Genomic DNA, 5,330 nt, shown 5'->3' on the forward strand with positions numbered 1-5,330 from the left:
CTGTAAAGAAAAAAAAAAAAAAGCATAGATCCTGATTAGCTGTGACTGTAAATCTGAGAGCGGTGGATCTTAAAGAAGTTTCCTGTATCGACTTCCTTCTCCGATCTATTACCTTTTGTACTCAAAAACGTACTCTACGTATCTGCTCATGGTTTTAACTGAGAAGTTTTTAAAAATATTTTGTTCAGGGGGAGACAAAGGGAAACAGGACATTTAACTTAATCATTGGATCCATCCATGACCAGCTTAAAAAAAAAACTAAACATAGTTTCTAAAAAACAAACAAACAAAAAAAAAAACTTTTATTCAATCTTTACTCGACTTTAGCACCTGATCTTGATCTGAAATCAGGGACTCAAACTGTCTCAACATGGCTTCAACATTCTCAAAACTTGGAATCAATTGCCTTAAGACTCAAAAATGACTTGGGTTCAAATGACTTGTCCTTGAATAGGCTTTAGTCTCGATCATGACCCGGCTTTGGTGCACTTAAGACTCATTATTCACTTGGGTTTAATGTTCTTAAGCCCTGATCATCTCAATCATTTTTCCTTTTACTTTAAATCCTCTATTCTAGTCCCATCAACTTTGAGAAACACTTTTCTTCCTCGACCTCGGTCTACATTTCCTAAAATCCATTTTTTTTTTACAGTGTACTCAACCTTTCCGAAATTCCCATCATCAGCTTCAATGTTAACGTAGCTTCACTTGCTTTAAAACTCCGTCTTGACTTTAATTCACCGTTTTTACGACCCCATCGTGACTTCCCCTTATGACTAGGAATAGGAATCACCAGGGATGATGACCTACCTGACACGATACAACGTGGTGTGTTGATATGATTACACGATACCCAGGTGGAGCTGTGCTGCCTGTCAATATATGTGAAGACTTTAAAGAGCACCACCAGTTCACCAGCTCAAATGCAAACAGTATAATATAAAATGTAAAAAAAAAAAATTTGATTTAGTGTCGATACATCATCAGCCATACGAAATCACGATACTGCATCAAATTGTTATATATCTTTGGCAAAGTCATTCTACCTGAAGACAATACAATCTTATATGCATTTTATTTGTCTGAACAGTAAAACCACAAACTACTACAAGTTCATTGTTCTTACAGTTAGCTTGATTTTTTTATTATTATTGTTATTTTTGTATCCAAATATTAAAAACTAGGAACAGAAATACACAATAATCTTATAATTAAATAATCTGACTGGTGGCTGAAATATGAGTGGAAAATAGCTATGAAATTCAGTTTTTTATTCAATTTTTGATGTTTAATCTCAGAAAATGCTTCCTCATTCCAATACTAATGTTATTATTATATATAATACATTATAAAACATATAATTCTATACATTATTTTTTCTGCATATCTATTTTTGTCTATAATAAATCAGAAATAACAGAGAAAGAGAAACAGATAGAGAGAGACCAATTGAGAGTGAGACAGACAGACAGAAGGATAGACAGACAGAGAGGTGGATGGAGAGACAGACAGAAGGATGGAGAGAGACAGGCAGACAGAGGAAGAGACAAAGCGAGCGCGAGAGAAAGAGACAGACAGACAGACAGAACGCGCCTCAACTGCCTAGTAACTGATTAGCTTAGCATCCGGCTAACAACAAGTGGTGTGTTTACCCGTACCCTGCCATGCTAGCTCCCTAGCGCTAACACCTTCTCATTTCTAACTGATTTCCCCGTCGCCGAGCTTCGCGTCCCCGCTCACACAGCCCTCCCAACCCTCCCAGCACCGCTCAGTACCGGCCCTGGCTGAAACCCCCGCCGGGTTCTCTCTACCTTTGTGTCGGTCGAATCTCCGACGCGCCTCCGGAGCGGAGCACAGAAGAACTGTGCGGAAATGCCTCCGTGGGCGTCACCAAGGCTCTGCCATAGAAACGCCTTCGACACGCCCATCTCGGGTTACGTAACTCCGCTCTGATTGGTTATCGTCCCTAGCCGCGCCCACGCCTCGTTTCGCAATGGTAACCAGGGGGAAATTCCTCCTCGCGGTAACATAAACAGCTGCGCTTCACTGCGTGGAGGAGCCAATAGGATGCGTCCTTTTCTGACTCATTAGAATATTTAAAGGGACAGTGTCTCGGACGTCATAACTGCCTTATGTCATGAATGCCTTATGTTAATAAATTTTTTATTCTTTGCATATCCCCGCTTTTTTTTTTTGTCAGTACACTGGGGTTAGTAGTACAACACCACATAGAGCAGATAGGATTAACAGAATTGCGCAAACCTGGCAAACTCTGGGCTCGAACCCCATACCTTCAGTAACTCCAAGCCTTAACACACTGAGCCCAAACCCGGATAAAATGAAAGAGTTGCATCGGAAGGGGATCCGATGTAAGACCTGTGCCAGGTTGTGTGTGTGTCTGGATCAGATGGTCCGCTATGGCAACCCCTCGACGGGAACAGCCGAAAGGGTTCCAGTTAGGAAGCAGGGGTCAGAGCACAAGGACAGCACCCCCTGGAACAGATAGGGTTAAGGGGCCTTGCTCAAGGGCTCAACAGTGGCAGCTTTGGCAGTGTTGTGCCCTGAAACCCCAAACCTGATAGTCAGAGTTAATTAGGGAATTCTTAATCATTTGTCCCCTAATAATATATGAAAAACTGGTTATTCTTATAATTATATACCCAGGAGATATAGCCATCGTTTCGCAGTTACTTAAGGGGTGAAGTTGCCTGACCTGCATGTCTTTGGACTATGAGAGAAAATCCACCAATCATGGCGAGGCTACGGAAACTCCAGCACACAGACCCAAGGAATCGAACCCAGACCGTCAAGGTGCGAGGCATCAGTGATTACCAATACGCCACCAAGGCAATATACATTCCAACATCTTTATGCAACACCAATTAATCTACTACTACTACTAATAATAATGAATTTACACAACTTTGTGGCTACGCACATTTTTAAGCCTAGTAATATAACAATAAAAAATGTTTCACTTCCACATGAGCAATTGTTTTCTCAGGTCATTTGACCTGACCAACACAAATACCTCACGCAAAACCTGTACACTTCACTTTCTGAATACAAACTGTGGTTTCACTATAACTAAACTATGTCTATATACAGTACTGACATGCTCAAAAAAAAAAAAAAAAAAATCAGGGAAGCTGGATTAAGTAATTCCTTAGTAACAGTAACTCTATTAAGGGAAGTTGTTATTTGGCCAAGGCGCTTCATTCCCAGGAAATTTCTGAAGTGACGTAAAAAATGTGCAATAGCAAATTATTTGAGAATTTGTAACCATTAGGGGGGGGAAAGCACATACACAGTGCATCCGGTGCTTCAAATTAGTAACCTGAAAAGTAGCATAAGTGGTTATGGGGTTCTGGTCAAACACACAACCACGACTGGGGACATGTTTAAACACTCGTCTTGTGGAAACTCTGAAATGTGTTCATCCTCCATTTTGATTGCCTAGCCTGTTCCCATAGAATGATCGAGCAATCCTACAAAGAGCACATGACTAGTGACCTATTTAACAAATATAATTTTTTACAATAAAAACTTTCTATATATAGAACTATATCATGTCTTTTTGACATGTATCTCATATATACTGTTTATATATATATAACATTTGATTTTAATATCTCTTTGTACCATGTCATTGAAATTGAACTAACTTTGATTCGCTTTTATATTTTTTAATCTTTTATAATCTTTTATTACTTACAAATTTGTAGCAAAATGTATCAAAATGTATCTAACAACAAACATTATCTACATTGCACTCGTATTTTTTCTCTCTTTATCTCCACGTTTGAACTTAATTCAAGCTTTACCAAGCAATGCACTTATAATTCTAAATATTGAAAAGACATTCAGTAGGAATGCTGATATATATATATATATATATATATATATATATATATATAAACTTAAAGTTCCTATTTATGCTGTATTTTTATTACATTACATTTTACTGTGAGCAACACAGCATGACTTTGCAATGCTCTGTCCTAAAGCCATGTGTGGGTGTCATAAAAATAGTGACATCTGCTGGAGTGATCACATGTTTAAATAAAAAAAGGAAAAAGACAAATAAAGACTAAACAAGGTAAAATGATAATTGTCGTAATAAAAAATTAACACATATGCATGCATTCTTTTCTTTTAAAGAAATGTGCGAATCTTGTATAACCCTGTATCCTGATGTGAATCCTCTCAGCTGAAATCATATTTTTTATTTTAGTTAATTTGTGTGTAGGTTAGTAATAGAAGAAAACGGATATTCAAGTGAATATTTGCTTAATTATTAAAAAAAATTAGGTCAAATCCATAAAACTCATAATATATGGTACAGGAGTGAGGCGTGCATGTCTGAAACAACCAATCAGACAGATTTAGACTTGCAATGATTACAGATTTCCTGGTTTCAGTAACTACTGTACTAAGTGTTTATTTAGTATAATTAATATAATATTATCTTTTATACATAATAAAGTAATTAATCATAGCAATTATATCATGTGCTGAACCCAATCCCAGACCTCCAGATTTCTAGTGCTTTATACATATTATTATTATTATTATTATTATTATAAGTGAAAAATCATGAAATGATAAAGAGTGTACAGTATGCAAGAAATATAAACTGCTCCTTTAGCCAGTTTTATAAGTCAAGTTACATAAAGCTATGTAGATGAAACACTGAGTGATATTTCAGTACATCCTGTACTATATAAGCACTAATGTTCAATGCATGTTTAAAAATAAATTCTTAAAAAAAAAAATGTAATTAAAACTCCATGACATGCTAATATGATTATTTCATATAACTTAGATAAAAAAATAAAAAAATAAATAAAAACACAGAAAAAGCATGCTATGTGCTTGCATACAAGCCAGTCTCCTACACCAGTTTCCTTCACGGTGCACTGACATTAAAACAAGAATGATAAACTTGCTCTGAGTTATGCCTGTACAAAAGTTTTCTACAGTGTGTCTATTTCTGACAACACAGGCAATATCATGTATGTGAAGTACTGTATAATGCTTATAATTGCTGTAAAGATACTGTTTAAAACTGACTGTAGTCACTACAAAAGGAACATAAGAAGGAAGAAGTAGCTTTGACTTACTTAAGTACTGCAGTATGTTCAAATAATATTCAACTATACTGAGTGTACTGTAAAAAAATAAACATTTATATTCAGAGTGCACACACACATACTGTGCACACACACAAACACAAAGTCACACACATATATACGGTATACACACACACACACACACACACACACACACACACCGAACACTCACCTCCTTGCATCCGTGAGGCGTATTTT

At 36.7% G+C, this 5,330-nt stretch overlaps 1 protein-coding gene across 3 annotated transcripts in view; it reads right to left on the bottom strand.

Annotated features, from left to right (window-relative positions):
- tnip1 (TNFAIP3 interacting protein 1) overlaps positions 1–5,330 on the bottom strand; it is a 33,797-nt gene extending 28,467 nt beyond the window's left edge. The window contains exon 1 of one of the 3 annotated variants that reach the window (XM_053478907.1): positions 5,305–5,330. The gene's annotated coding sequence lies outside the window, so the exon portion shown is untranslated. Of the gene's footprint in view, positions 1–1,811; positions 1,887–5,123; positions 5,237–5,304 lie in introns of those variants that run through there. The other 2 variants (XM_053478898.1, XM_053478889.1) reach the window with 2 other exon arrangements.

This window comes from Clarias gariepinus, chromosome 2 (assembly GCF_024256425.1).
Source record: "Clarias gariepinus isolate MV-2021 ecotype Netherlands chromosome 2, CGAR_prim_01v2, whole genome shotgun sequence".
Taxonomy (NCBI): domain Eukaryota; kingdom Metazoa; phylum Chordata; class Actinopteri; order Siluriformes; family Clariidae; genus Clarias; species Clarias gariepinus.